Raw genomic sequence first — 15,954 nt, 5'->3', positions numbered from 1 at the left:
GCTTGAAAGAAAAAACATACTTTATTATCTCCCAGTAGGGTAGGAGTTCTTAACACAAATCACAGAAAGTACAAAATCACTAGGAAAATAAATGATAAATTAAAAATAAGAATAAGAATTCAGCTATAATAAAGAATGTGAATAGATAGGTCACATGCTAGAATAAAATATCTGTAACACATACAACTAATAAACGATCAGTATTTGGAATTCTTAAGAAACTACAAATAAGGGCCCTCGCTGGTGGCACAGTAGGTTAAAGCACAGCTCTAAGAAGCTAAAGCCACTTCAGTGTGAGTTCAACCTCCGCCCTGGGAGGTGACCCACAAGGCGCGGCAGACCTCTCCTGACGCGCCCGCTGTTCCCCTCAGCAGTGTACTTCATTGATCTGCGTGTTCTGCTCCCCATTCTGTCTCTGGTGAATCCTCTCATTATCCCTGTGCCTCTGGCCTGTACCCCAGTTTTGGATGCATAAAGAAATCTTAAAAAAAAAAAAAAAACTACGAATAAGCACAAGATAGTTGCAGTTGCCTCTTCCCCTTGTCCTGCCTCAAAGGATTAGAAATCTATAAGGAAGTATTTTACAGAAGAGGAAATAAAACGACTATCAAACATATTGAAAAAAAGATGCTTCTCTCTGGTAATAAGGGACGTACATATTTTAAACACACTGAAATACTGTGTACATCTTCCAAGTTGGAAAAAAAGCCAGACAATACAAATATTGAGATGGTGAAACTACTGATAATAACATAAAAGACACAAAATCTTGGAACACAATTTGACATAATGACTAGAGTTAATCAAGTCTGTTCTCTATGACCTAGTAATTCCTCTCTTAGGTGTGTGGGGTAGAAGCAACTTTGGAGACAAAGACATCGGTGACTCAAGCAAGAGGCAGAATTGCTTTGGTGAGTGCAAGAGTGAGGTCAGAAGGACCTTCTAAGCCTTCCAGTGGCTTCCCATCACAGTCCAAATAGAATTCTAACCCTCTGCCCCCTTAGCTTCTCACTCTGATTTCATCTGGTGCTATTCTGCCCAAGCTCTTCTAGATAAAAGATCTCCCTTTACCTCAACATGGCCCTTCCCAAACTTTTTCGTGGTTGGTTCTTCCTCATCCTATAAATAGGACTAAAATACCACTTTCTCAGAGAGTCCTTGACTTACCCCTTCAGCTAAATTAGTTTTCCCTGCCTTTTTCTCTAATGTTGTCCTGTATTAGTTTCTCATAATAATATACATTAATATTTGAATTTTGTATGCATATGTGCACTCATTCATTGAACTTTTTGAGCCTATCTTTGCCATTAATGACTTCCATGAAGACAGGGACTTGGCATATTTCACTCATGATTATATCCTGTGTCTTCCACATAGATTGGTATATAGTAAAACTTTGTGGAACTGAATGATTCAATAAAAATACTCGGTAAATTGCATCTGTGTCTATTTGAAGTAGTTCGTTGGCCTGTGAGTACATTTTATTAGTTCTAGTGCAGGGAAAGGATAGTGGGATGTGATAACATCTGCATAAATTCTTAATATTTATTCAGAAGGTAAGGGGAAGTGATTCCCTGGTCTTATTTTTTTTTTACTTCAAATAATTAAACAATAGGTGCCTAAATAGTTTTACAAATTATACTCAATGATTTTATGCATAATACATTAAATAGACCATTTTACTAGACTAAATTCCTCCAATATACAAATTGTCTGGAGATACATGTAGTTTTTTTAAAGTTAGTTCTAGTATACATTAGAAAAAAAAACTTATAAATACTAATATGGAGATTTCTAGTATACACTAGAAAAAACATAAATTCTAATACAGAAATACAAAAATATAGGATAAATACATTGAGGCTCTTCTAAAAGAGGCTTGTTTTAAGATGATGCAGGATTTTATTTTTATTCTATTTATCTATACTTATTGAAATCATATGTGTGATATTTACCTGAATTAGAATGTATATTATGTTATATATATTTAATATTTACTTGTCAGTATATTTTAGTTTATAAACAGTTGGTGTTTCCTAGTTTGAGTTTCCAAATTCAGTTAGAATCCCAAACAGGAGTTTTTATTACAGTCTACTCCATAAGAGATGGCATAAGCAGACAAAATGATTTGTGAAACATTTTATGTTCTATAAAATATGGATATAAAACAAGAACTTTACATTTCCAATTATAGGACTTGTGCTCTTGCATAAGTAACTGCTAGTGCAAGTAAGATACATTCATTTGTTGGTGACTGGAAAAATTAATCTAATTCTAACATAGATCTATCAAGTCACATTTTGTATAAATTCAGAATCTTGGTCTCTAAAACTGCTTCTTAAAATTACTGATTTTGTTTTCATGATCTGATATTCTCATATGTCAATGCCATTAAATAAAATCAAATCCCTCTGCTTCCTATTTATTTTTTAAAAGCTATGACTTTGAGCATTTTTTTTTGTATAAATGATTAGAAGATAAAACAAATCATCATGTTCCTGGGTGTGCCATGATATCAAAGTACAGTCTAGGCATGGAGGTTTTTTCTAAGTCTTCATTTGAAAAGTTTACATGAAATATACATTAAAGTTTACATTAAAATTGGATCAGGAGCTTTTTCTTATAATTGACATCTACTGGTATGTGACTCCCACAATATATAAGGTGCTTGAGAATTCTTATGACACATAAAGAATAAGTTGATTTAACTTTTTGACTTCTTTTCCTATGAACTTGCACACAGAGTTAGACATTGAGGAAATCCATAGCTGGCTATCCACTAACACATATTAAAGAAAACATTAGTCAAATTAGTTTCACATCACTGGTATGTACCCTCAACAAATCCACGAGCCCAGAAGCGTAGGCTATGTTTTCTATTTCCTTGTGGCAGGCGGCTACCTTGGGGATGAGTGAGAAACACCCCAAGAGAAACCTGTGGAACTGCTGGATTTGGGTGGGGAGGGGGTGACAGGGTGGACCCACCTGAGAAAAACAGAGCCTGGGCTGTCGGTGGAGCTGTGTGGAGTCCCGATGCTTGCCTTCTTGAGGCTGCCCAGAAACTCAAACTGGAACACAGAGTCAGAAGAAGGCAGTATTTTCCTCACCATTGTGCACTTGTCAGTCACACAGATGAGGAATACACTCAAAAACTCATGGCTGAATCTTCCAAATAATGTGAAAATCTCTGCGTTTTAGTTTGGCACCATTCCTGCACTGCAGGAAGCACTTGGTTCACATGACTCCTAATCTGGCTGAGGCTTTTTTTTTTTTAATTAGTTAATGAGTAACATAAGTAAGACATAGGGTGATTTTCATCCTATCAGCATTTTCTCTAGGGGAGAAAATAAATGTGTTTGGAAAATTTAGCTTTTAATTTACTAATAGAATACACATAACTCTGGATATAGGTGGCAGAATCTAAAGCAAAGCCTTAAAATAATGAGGTGCAGAGACTGGCAGAAGCGAAACATTAAACACAGGGATGCCTTTCCTACCTGCCTGAGCTTGTATACTAGGGTGGGTGCTTTATGCCTTTACATATACAGGAAATCCCTGACTATCTCAGGTGGCAACCAACGTGTGGCAAGGCACACAGGAGCATCCAGACTACACTGTGTGGTCCTTGATACCTAGAGAGTTCTGCAATTCCTATGGAGGAGATATGTGCAAAATCAGTGGAGTCTCAGCATTATCTTTATATTTTGCCAGTTACAGGAGGCTGTGAGCTGTGCCAAAATCACCATCACCACTGACAGGCACCCAAAATAAATAAAATCTCAAGGAGGCCAGGGCTCCGTCTCCATCTCCTTGTTTGTGTACTAGGTAACCACAGGTGATCCCAACCCAGCTGAGCTTCGTATCTGCCATACCAATCTCACAAGATGAGAATGAAATCATACAGAAGAACATGCTGTGGAAATTTCCCATTAAGCTAGGGATTATTATTCTTGTCATTTAGAACCATTTTAACCAAAAGCAGGAAGTGCAGAAATGAATTTCCTTGTGTGGACCTTCAATCACTCAATGTGCACGCATTGGGTAAACACCAGTGTCCTTCTGATCAATGTTAGCAGCGGCAGTGAAGGATGGGGTCCCGGGTAGCTCTACTCGCTTCCTCTTCCCCTTGTGATTAATCAGTGGCATTACAGAATGACAGGCTTAGATGAAATACATGGACTTGGACTGCAGACAAGAGCAAAGTTTCCAGAGAAATCAAACCTTTAGCCTTGGCCTCATTAGCACTTGTTGATAACCAGCAAGGGGAGGTTTGTGCAGGACTAAGTCTAAGGGCACTGGAATTTAAGGGGACAAGAAAATGAAATTAGATAAATGTGTCATTCAGTGGGATTTTATGGGTGCACAACAGGGTCACTAACTTGTTCTAGTTTATCTGACTCTCTTGTTTCTACATTGAATGCCCCTCATCCTTATGTACCCTTTAGTGCTGGGGAAACTGACAGGTGCTCACCTGAGTCCCCAGGGCTGTCGTGCTACAGTTCCATAAGCTTCACTAAAAGTGTTGTATGAGGCCCTCCCTGGTGGCGCAGAGAGTTAAAGCACTGCACTGAGAAGCTAAAGCCACTTCCACATGAGTTCGATCCCCGCCTGCCCCGGAGGTAACCACATGGTGTGGCAGACCTTTCCTCACCGCCTGCTGCTCCCCTCAGCAGTGTACTTCGTCCATCTGCCTGTTCTGCTCCCCACTCTGTCTCTGGTGAGGCCTCTCGCCGCCCCTGAGCCACTGGCCTGTACCCCAGTTCTGTGTGCACAAATAAATAAATCTTTAAAAAAAAGTGTTGTATGAACCTACCACTGAACTACATATAACAGCAAGACCTGTAAGATAGTTTCTGTTCTTTGTAAACCATTGTACTCTTCATAAATATCAATAACTAATGAAACATAATGTGTTACTATCTTCCTGGAAGTTTTGAATTTTAACTGGAGACAGTGTTTAACTTAGAATAAAATGTTTCTGAAGCAGGAATTGCAGTGTCCTTGGACTTACTTATTTTCTTTTCTGAGGTAATATTGGTTTACAACAATGCATATGATTTAGGGGTACAGGCTCACACATCCTCAGATGGATGTCACCACCAAAGCACCTATAATCCTATAATCCACTGTGTCACCTTCCACTTTGTTGCCACCCTTTTCCCCTCCCCCTCTAGAAGCTTTAATTCTGCAGTCATAATTCTGGGGTTTCTTTTGGTTTAGCTTTGTCAGTTGCTTTGCTTTGCTTTTCTCTCTATTCCACATGAGTGAAACCATCTGGTACTTGTCTCTTTCCTTCTGACTTCTTATACTTTGCATAAACTCTTCCAGTTCTACCCATGCTGGACACATTTTTAATAGAGAAGCTCTTCTAGTAATCAATTAATAGATATTTGTTAGCAAGGCTGTATGCTGAGTGAGCAATATATTTTAAGAAATAGATCATTGCTCCAGTTAAGTATGTAGGAAGAGATGATATGTTTATTTGAAATGTTTAATTAAAAAGCAAAAAGAGTGAGGAAGATAGTAAACCAGGGTCCTATCTTTGTACTGCCTAATATTTTTGAGTCTATGTAGCATATCTGCTAGATAACTTCATAATAACAATCAATTAAATCCTTGCTCAAACCACATTTTTACAGATGTTGAAACTTCTTCAAGAGACTAAGCAACTTAGCCATAACTTAGCGATCGCAGAATGTGGTCATACGAGAATTCATTAATTAAAGAAATGCCTATGAGCATTTATTTACCTTTCGAAGAAGTCAAGCTCAGAAGAGACTGGGATGATTTAGAAAAGTCTGGTGACAAGATGGAGTTTGAGGTGAGCTCTGGAGAGTGAAGAGACATTGAAAAGGCAGAAAGAGACAGGAGTAGAGCTCATGAGTTCTACTACAGCTCCTGAGCTCAACAATTAGGTGTGTACATGCCCGAGAGTGGGGATTTTGAGAGGCAAGGGACTAACCACCATTCAGCTGATCACTGAATGATGAAGGACCATAGATGCCCGGGGGCAGTTATCTTGTAGATAATGGGAATACAATAACAAAAGCTTTAGCTTGATGAACACTGCAGGATGGTTTGGAAGCAGAAGAATACCATTATTGCAAGTCATGATAGGCTGACTCCATTTAGATAGCATCTGGGGGAAGTTCTGAAGTAATGGAAATGATAGCGACTGAACTTGTGTAAGATGTTGAGTTATTTCCTTATAAGAAATTTTATCACAGATGCAATTTGCTGCAAATACAGTACAGGTGTAGTGAATTCTGTAATTTCAAGAACGGGAAAGATAAGTAAACCCATGAGGTGGGAACAGAAACCCACAGAGAGGTAGAAGGTGGAATGTTAAGCACCCCACTTAGTGCTTCCTAGGGGCATTCTTGTTTTAAATGCAAAAAATGCTGGTAGGAGGAGCCACTTAACCCTGTCTCTGGGTAGGATTCCATTAGGGTTTGCCATCTGAATTTCATTTCATGATATGGGCTGCCTATGTTAAATTTCTCAAAAATTGGTTAGTAATTATGTTTGGGTTTTATGATCAAATAGGATGAAGGTTCTGGTGGCACATGATCACAGAAAGAAAACATGGATCTTGGCTGCTGTACTAAGATTAATGGTTGCTGAATGTTATGCATACCAGCAGGCACGGAGCAACCACCATTTGATCCGCTTGGTCATTTAAACGTGCTCTTCTCAACTAAGCCTGGGCAAAAGCTTTCATTATTGTGTGTGAAAATTAAAACAAAAACCAGGCAACCTAAGATAAATAACTGGAGTAGGATTGCTATACAAATAAAGCTGTAACAGGAGCGTATGCATCGACAAAAAATGAAAAAAAAATCTATGATAATAATTAGACTGAAATAAAGATAGCAAAGATCTTTTTATATATTTCCATGGAAACTGAGATAAACAAACCCAAGACAAAAAATGATAATTAGCAGGCAGTTCTTACAACCACCAGAGATTAAATACCTTATTTTTCTGATGCTCTCCAGAAAGTCACACTAATAGATTTTTACAGAGACTGTAAATGAGAGTCAAACACAGAAAAGAAAGCAATGAATTTGGACACTCCCACTTGGTAAATTCAGTTAACCTCTCTGACTCTCTTTTGTACCAAATGGTGAGATATTAGGCTAGACTTGACCTGCTAAGATGTTTCACTTGGCCTATAGCATGTTTTCTAAGTAGAATTTTCTTCTATGAATTAAAAAAAGCCTTGTGTATTTTATATACGAAATATATTGAAAAAATGGCAATATATGTCTGGTACCAAGAAAAGTTTCAACTAAGGTTAAAAATACAAGTTTTTCACAACTGAGATGGAAAAAGGCATAAATGATGTAAAAACAAACTACTGCATTTTTTAAAAAAATACAAGTTTTTCATAAAGAATCAGATACCTGGGAATAAACCTAATGAAAGAGGTAAAAGACCTATACAAAGAAAATTATAAAACACTGTTAAAAGAAATACAAGAAGACACAAAGAAATGGAAAGACATTCCCTGCTCATAGATTGGGAGAATTAACATAATCAAAATGGCCATCCTATCAAAAGCAATATACGATTTAATGCTTTCCCAATTAAAGTCTCATTGACATTTTTCAAAGATAGAATGAATATTAATGAGACTCACAAAAGACCTCAAACAGTCAAAACTCTCATGACTAAAAAGAAAGAGAATGAAGGCATCACAATCCCAGACTTCAAGCTATCCTACAAAGCCATAATAATCAAAACTGCATGATATGGAACAAGAACAGACACACAGACCAGTGGATTCGAATAGAAAACCCAGATATAAACCCACAGGTTTATGAGCAGCTAATCTCTGATAAAGGAGCAAAGAATATGCAATGGAACAAAGAAAGTTTGTTCAACAAATGGTGCTGGGAAAACTGGGCTACTACATGCAAAAAAATGAAACTAGATCACTCCCTCACACCATTCACTAAAACCAACTTGAAGTGGATTAAAGACCTAGACATGATCATGGAAACCATAGAATACCTGGAAGCAAAGGTGGTGAAACACTACACGACATACACCTCAGTAACATCTTTAAAGATACAGCACCCAACACAATGATAGTGAAGGAAAGGATAAATAGATGGGACTACATCAAGTTAAAGAGCTTCTGTATAGCAAAAAAGACATTACAAAAAACAAAAAGACATTTTGTGAGAAAAAATTTTCTCATACAATACTAACAATAAAGGATTGATCACAAAGATATACAAAGAACTGATGAAACTCAACAAAAATAAACAATCCCATCAAAAAATGTGCAGAAGAGCTAAAAAGACACGTATCCAAAAAGAAAATACAGACAGCCAACATATGAAAAATGTTCAACATCACTTGTAATAAGGGAGATGCAAAATAAACCCACAATGAGATATCACCTCACGCCAGTGAGAATGGCACACTTTAAAACAACTAATAACAACAAATGTTGGCGAGGATGTGGAGAAAAAGGAACTCTCCCACTGCTGGTGGGAATGCAAACTGATACAACCACTATGGAAAACTGTTTGGAAGTTTCTCAAACTGGTAAAAATGGAGCTTCCATCTGACCCACCAATCCCACTCCTAGGTACCTACAACAACACGGATTCAAAAGGACACCAGTGCTCCCATGTTTATTGCTTCTTTATTTACAATAGGAAAGACAAGGAATCAACCCAAATGCCCAAAAGTAAATGACTAGATTAAAAAGATAAGGTACATGTACACAATGGAATATTACTCAGCAATCAAAAAGATAACCTCATGCCTTTTGCAGCAACATGGATGGAACTGAAAGGGATCATGCTTAGTAAAATAAGCCAGAAAGAAAAAGAAAAATACTGGATGGTTTCATTCATAGCAAGAGCATAAAGGACGGGGGGGGGGGGGGGGCTGGATAATAATGAACAACTACATACCAGAGACATTTTATAGGGGTAGAGTGGGGAATGGGATCAAAAAAAGAGGGGAGGGATAGTGAACTGAACTATGATGATGGCGCATGGGTGATTTGGTGATGGGAAGTCCATGGGGTTACAACTGAGATGGAAAAAGGCACAAAATGATGTAAAAATAAACTATTATAATAAAATTAAAAAAATACAAGTTTTTATTCTAGGTCTATCACCTACTTGGGCAAGTCTTTTCACTGCTTTTATTGTATTTGTTTAAATTTATAAAATGAGTTGAAATAGCTGATTTTACACATTCTGTAGTAAACATTTCTGTCCACCGATGCATTATTATTAAATATTAGTATTCGGGTAAACAGATTTCCCAGGGGGGAAAAGAAAGCTATTATTTGTAGCCTTTGGCATATTCCAGAGTGTAAATATTCCCACTGTGGTTGATTTTAACTTATCAAATGAGACCAGTGAACTTGGATTTGAAAAGGCATGCTGACAATTAGTGCTTATGTGCCAGTATAAGCTGACCCCTTTCCACAACTCTAAGCATTTAAACATTCTAATTAGAGTGTCTTACAAAACGGTGGCCCCAAAGTTACCTGATTGAAAAAAAAAAAAAAAAACAACTGTTTCTTTGATTTAAATAGCATTATCAGGCCTTCCCTGTTGGTGCAACTGGTTAAAGCACGGCACTATGAGGCTGTCTGCAGCCACTGCAGCACAAGTTCGATTCCTGGCCAGGGAGCTGACCCACATGGCATAGCAGACCTCTCCTGCCTCATCTGCTGCTCCCCTTAGCAGTGTTTTCAGTCAATCTGCCTGTTCAGTCAATTCCACTCTGTCTCTGGTGAATCTTCTCATCACCACCCCACCCATACCACTGGGCTGCACCCCAGTTCTTGAGTGCATAAATAAATAAATATACATATTTTTAAGTAGAATAGCTTTACAATCTTACAAACTGCCTAATATTGGAGAGTCTGCCTTTGGCGGACTTTATACAAACTGGCAATTATTTCTGGAGAAATATTTATAAATACTGTATGATTTTTAGCATCTTCCATAAAGGAGTTTTAGGTATTATTTATATTGTGGTAAAATATGCATAACATTAACTCTCTTTCTTATTTTAAAGGTTAGAGTTTAGTAGCATTATATTCATGAAGTTATGTCATAAAGATTTTCGAGTACTATTTTCTGTTTTAAGACAAAATAACAAAAGGTAAAGAAGAAAAAAAAATCATCTATAATTCTCAGTCCCCAGAGAAAATCACAACTAACATTTCAACATCATGCAAATTATGTTTTACTTTAAAGGACTTCAGGGTTACCAGGAAATCTTGAGAGTATATCCAATGTTTACTACATAGATTTTAATTACTTTTAAGAAGTCTACCAATCAAAATGAGGAACAAAGGGACACATTCCAATTTCCTCTCTACAGCTGGAGCGACTTGAGTTAGAGTAGTTGACATAGATCCAGAAAGATGTTTTGGCAAATTCTAAGAAACAGATTAGAGGAGGATGTCTTCAGAAGTTAATGTAATGCTGGCTAAGAAAATAGATGGTAGATGATGAGATTGGAAAGCAAATAGGGGTCTTAGAAAGAACTACTAAAGGTACTTTATGTTGCAGACCTTTAATTTGTGTCCTGAGGGTTAGAGCAGATACCCAAGGTCACATGGATAATCAAGGGCAAAACTAGGGCTACCACCTGACTCCTCACTCCAGGCTTGTTAATCTACTAGTTCTGTGAGCTAAACATTCCTCCTCCTGTAGCCTTGGAAGCATGAAAATATAGCAGGCACTCGCTGATTAGTACTGTGTTGTTATAGGCCAAAAAAGGGTCTCCATCATATAATCCTGTACTTTCATTCCATACTGCTATTGTGTGAAGTAACAAATTTCTTTTAAAGATTTTTTTTTTTAAATTTACTTAAGCATACAGAACTGGGGTACAAGCCAGAGGTGCAGGGGTGGTGGGAGGATTTACCAGAGACAGAGTGGGAAGCAGAAGAGGCAGATTGACAAAGTACAATGCTGAGGGGAGCAGCAGGTGGGTCAGGAGAGGTCTGCAGCTCCATGTGGATCACCTCTGGGGCTGGGGATTGAACTTGCACTGAGGCGGCTATGGCTTGCTGGCAGTGCTGTGTCCTAACCCACTGCACCACCAGGGAGGGCCCACAATTTATTTATTTATTTTTTTTAATCCATAGGCATTATCTTTACTGTCTCATCATGAATTAAAATGTTAAAAATATTTCCTAGTTCTCTGAAGTTTAGGGATATCTACTCTTCAAATTTTGTGACTAGATTTCAGGACCAGTATATAGTTTATCTCAAACACAGACCCTTTGAACAGTTTTAGTTTTCTGATCTGTAAACTGGGAATAATAAAAATATTCCTTTAAAATACCTGTTAGGAAGGCAAATTGGTTTATACTTACAAAAACTTTAAATATTGCCTGGTACATAGTAAGCACTCGATAAGCTGTTATAATTATTATTATCAATATTTATAATTACGTTACCAAAATTTATAATGGAATCATAGGGCTTTATTTAAAGTAGTAATTATCTATATTTAAAGGCCTTAACAGCTTAAGATATAGTTTGTATAATGCAAAGTCTTCCTGTTTAAAAAGTATAATTCGATGACTTTTTATATATTTACAGAGTTACCAAACTACTACCATCATCTAATTTTAGACCCTTGCATCATACCAAAACCAAACCTGGTACCCATAAACAGTTACACTCCACCCACCCCATACCTCTCCCCTACTCTAGCCAGTCACTAGTCTATTCATGTAGTTTCTGTCTATACACACAGTCATTCGTAGCTCACCTGTAAAAACAGAGTCAGTACCTATGCTGGACATTTCATATAAATGGGCTCATACACAATAGTATGGGATCTTTTGTTACTAACTTGTTTCACTTACTATAACGTTTTTGAGGTTTATGCGTTTTATATATATATATATATAGTATATACATACATTTACATATGTATGTGTGTATATATATATGCACACACATATATGTGCATATATGTATATATAAAGGTGTGTGTGTGTTAATTTTATTTATCTACTCTTCAGTTAATAAATGTTTGGATAAATTCTACTTTTTGGCTACTAGGAATAATGCTGCCATGAAAACATGTATGTAAGTTTTGTGTCGACATATTTTCAACTGTCTTGGTTAAACAAATTGCTTTGTTTAAATTTTTGAAGAATTGTGAAACTATTTTCAAGTAGCTGTAGCATTTTACATTCCAATCAATAATGGATGAGGATTTAATTTCTCCATATGCTTGCTAACCCTGTATTTTCCTTCTTTTTGATTATAGCCACTCTAGTGGATAGAAAATGGCAACTAATTGTGTCTTTGACTTGTGATTTCCTAATAACTAATGACATTGAGCATCTTTTCATGTATTTTTTAGCTATTTATATAACTTTTTTGGAGAAAAATATGAAAATACTTCAAATTGGGTTGTCCCTTTACTACTGAGTTTATTCTTCATAAATTCTGCATACAAGTCTCTGTACCACATATATGATTTTCAAATATTTTCCCCCATTTTGTATGTTCTCCCATGTTTGTCTCTTCACTTTTTTGATGGTGTTTTCTGAAGCACACACACACAAAAATTGATAAAATCCAATTTATTAATCTTTCTTTTATTACTTGTACTTAAGAAATACCTAATCAAAGGTCATGAGGATTGACTCCTATGTTTTTTTCCTAAGAGTTTCCTTTATTTAAAAATTTTTTTCTTCTAAGGGTTTTATGGTATTATAATTTTCTTAGGTGTGAGGTCTTTGATCCCTTTTGAATGGATTTTTGTGTGTCCTGTGAGATAGGGTCCAACACACTCTTTTGTATATTGTCCTGGCACTTTCCTCTTTTGTCAGTTTCCTTAGTAATATTATTGAAAGGACTATTTTTCCCATTCAACTATCTTTTCTGCTTTGTTAAAGATGCATTGACCATAAATGTTAGTTTATTTTTGAGTAATTATAGCAAACAATAAAATTTGAAAAGTATTCACAATTGCTGAATTTGTTCATCATTGTTTCTTTTGAAGAACTATGTATTTTTTTTATACCTTTTATGCACACCTACATAAATCCAGGGCCTTGACATTTGCTATTTCCTCTTTATTCTTTTTCATAATCCTGAAATTGTGTTCTTTAGGGGTTTGTTTATTTTTCCTGTTTGAAACCATGGTAATAACAAAGAGTACTAATAATGATGATTCTTCACAAAATCTCCAACTATTTAGAAGTGCATGAGCTATCATCTCTTAAAGAGTGGTAAAAAGAGATTCATATGCTAGAACACATCTACTTTACTGCTGATTACCTCTCTTCAGTTGTAGCATTCATCCTGTGACTTTTGAAAACAATGAAGAATAATGAGGCTGCACTGAATTCAGGTAGCTGACATGGCGCTGTCTGCTATAGTTGTTTTTAGAATGTAGCTCAAATGAGCTTTTAAGAAGTAAGTCAGCCCATAAGCACACAATTTACAGAAGAAATGAGCATGGCAAATAAAGGACAATATAGTATACTAACTGTCAAAAAAAGCAGAAGGTAACCCAATTAAGTAATAAATAGGCTGAGTTTTGTATAGGTCTCCACGTTTGTGGGGATGGGGGTAAGCTTCTTAATAGGCTTGTAAGCCATGCAGAGATGATAAGGGAGTTACCATTTGCCAGAGGGAAAAGATGAGATTTAAAGATTCTAATGAATGTGGCTTGTGACAAAGCTGAAACTGAAACACAGATACAGATGCTCATTACCTGCTCCACAGCTGCAGTAGCATCCAGTCCAGACAGGTCAGATATCTTTTTGAGATTCCTGGTTCCACAGCTGAACTGTGAACTATTCACTCTATGGACTGGTGGAAACAAGAGAGTAAGGAGGGATTTGATGACTGGGTTGCGCCATAATGGGGGCTGTGAAGATATAGGCTGTATCTCCAAGCAACCATGTTCTAGTATTTCTTGTTTTCAGGGAAGGGGGATAAAAAATGGAAGGAAAATATGTTCATTGTGTTTTTCCCTATATCTGGCAGTTTATATATAGAAACTTATTTAATCCACCTAATAGCGCTAGGAAATAGGTATGTTTTTCACCATTTTGGAGATAGAAAGCCAAGACCAAGACAAAGCTTCTTTTGCTAATTTATACATTTAGCTGAGCAGCAACAGAAACTGGGATTCAAATGCAGTTCTGCAGAATCCAACGATCCATGTCTTTTCACCAATGTGCACAGTTTCCAGGAAAGGGAAATCAAGTACGAGTTTCCTTGACTCACGCATATTCCATAAAGTGTTTTTGCTCCTGTCATGCTTCAAGTACAGCGTTTGGTTTCCCAGCATTCCTATCCCCATGGTAATGGCTTCAAGTGTCTGTCTGGAACTGTTCTCTTCATTGCCTCAGGTATGGGCTGAGCCTAAAACCTTCTACAAAATTCCCTTTCTTTTGAAGATAGGATTCTTTGAGGCATTTTTAAATTGTAGTTGAAATTCTCAAGGGAGTTAAAACAAACAAACAAACAACAACCTTTCCCATATACTTGGTGTTACACTAGCAGATTCACAACATTTACAGTAGAAAACAATGCAGGAGCTAAAAGCCCCAACATCTAATCCGTAGCACCCACTTAGTGGAAGTCCAAGATATTTAACCTAAAACCAAACCCATCTGTCCAGATTAAAGGGAACTTAAAACCAATACTTACAGAGTTGACATGGCAAGAGTGACAGTCTTATGTTATGATACCATTTTCCCTTACCGAAAGTCTGAAATATTGAGTTATCTTGAAAACAGAGACTTAGATTGCAACTGTGTTTTCAAGCCGTTCTTAGTACTGCTCACTGCCTCCCTCTACTTGTATTTTTTTTCAGCATAAATAACATGAAAAACCTTAAACTGCTAGTTCTTCTCTGCAATCACCCTATTTGCAAATTGCACTATGTCAGAGGTTCCTGAGGACATGAAGACAAGTGGGATCACCTCTTTTTTGCTCAAGTTGTTGATGATTATCAAGGAAAATATTCTGATGGATAACCAGAAACCTCCGTGGGGAGACTTCCTATATTTGAGTTAATAAAATGACTTTTCATACAACAAAGAGATAATACTCTAGTCTTAAGTGGTGTGTTTCAGGTCTGAGACCTGACACTTACAGTTCTAGGTGTGGGTCCAATGGCTTTCTTGCCCCCCAGACCATACTCTTCGAAATCCAAGACATGAGCCAAGCTGTGATTGTCTGCTGGATGCTCGTCTTCACTGGCAGAGTCTGCTGTCTGCTGTAGATCGTCTAAGGGCCAGATGATCTTCAAGAAACTATCTGTGGAGTAGCAGGAAGGAATGTTGGGTTTGCTCCTGATCTGACCAATGACAGCACATCAGCTAATGGTCAGCTGTGTCTCACAAGTTACCACATCAGGTTTCTCTTTCAGAGTTTTCTCAGAGGGATGTAAATAGCCATACCTGAAACAACATCTTTGGGTTAGAATGGCCATGGAAATGAAATATTCTGTGGGAGCCCAAAGATGATAATACTTCTTTGCCTTTAGAGCTTTATCTCATCTATGAAGTTGCTATTACTGATGCCTTATTCATGATGACTTATGTCCTACCCCAAACTGGAGGTCTTTCCTCATTTTAGAAGTTAGTGATTATATTAGCCCTTCCCAATTCTCCCTAAATGTTCTTCCATTTACTACTGAAAGATCATAGCCACACATTATTTAAATTAAACATACCTAACACAACAACTTTGATTTTCATGAATAAATAATATTATCAATACTTTATTACCCATCTGCCTCTTCTGTGTATTATGTAATCAGAATATGTGTGTGTGTGTGTATATATAAGAAGGAAGAATATGATTTGCCTGAGTTCAAGACTAGATAATAACAGAATAATTTTCATTCATTAGATTATTAAGAATGTAAATAATTTTTATATTTGTCTTTCCTTTTTCTTCCCTCTCTCTCTCTCTCTTT

General features: G+C 36.8%; 1 pseudogene; it reads right to left on the bottom strand.

The window, feature by feature from the left end:
- LOC101631285 overlaps nucleotides 1–15,954 on the bottom strand; it is a 183,404-nt pseudogene that overhangs the window by 18,377 nt on the left and 149,073 nt on the right.

Source organism: Condylura cristata, unplaced genomic scaffold (genome assembly GCF_000260355.1).
Source record: "Condylura cristata isolate star-nosed mole 26May11 unplaced genomic scaffold, ConCri1.0 scaffold00021, whole genome shotgun sequence".
In the NCBI taxonomy this organism is placed as follows: domain Eukaryota; kingdom Metazoa; phylum Chordata; class Mammalia; order Eulipotyphla; family Talpidae; genus Condylura; species Condylura cristata.
This window is presented reverse-complemented; position numbering and strand designations above follow the sequence as displayed.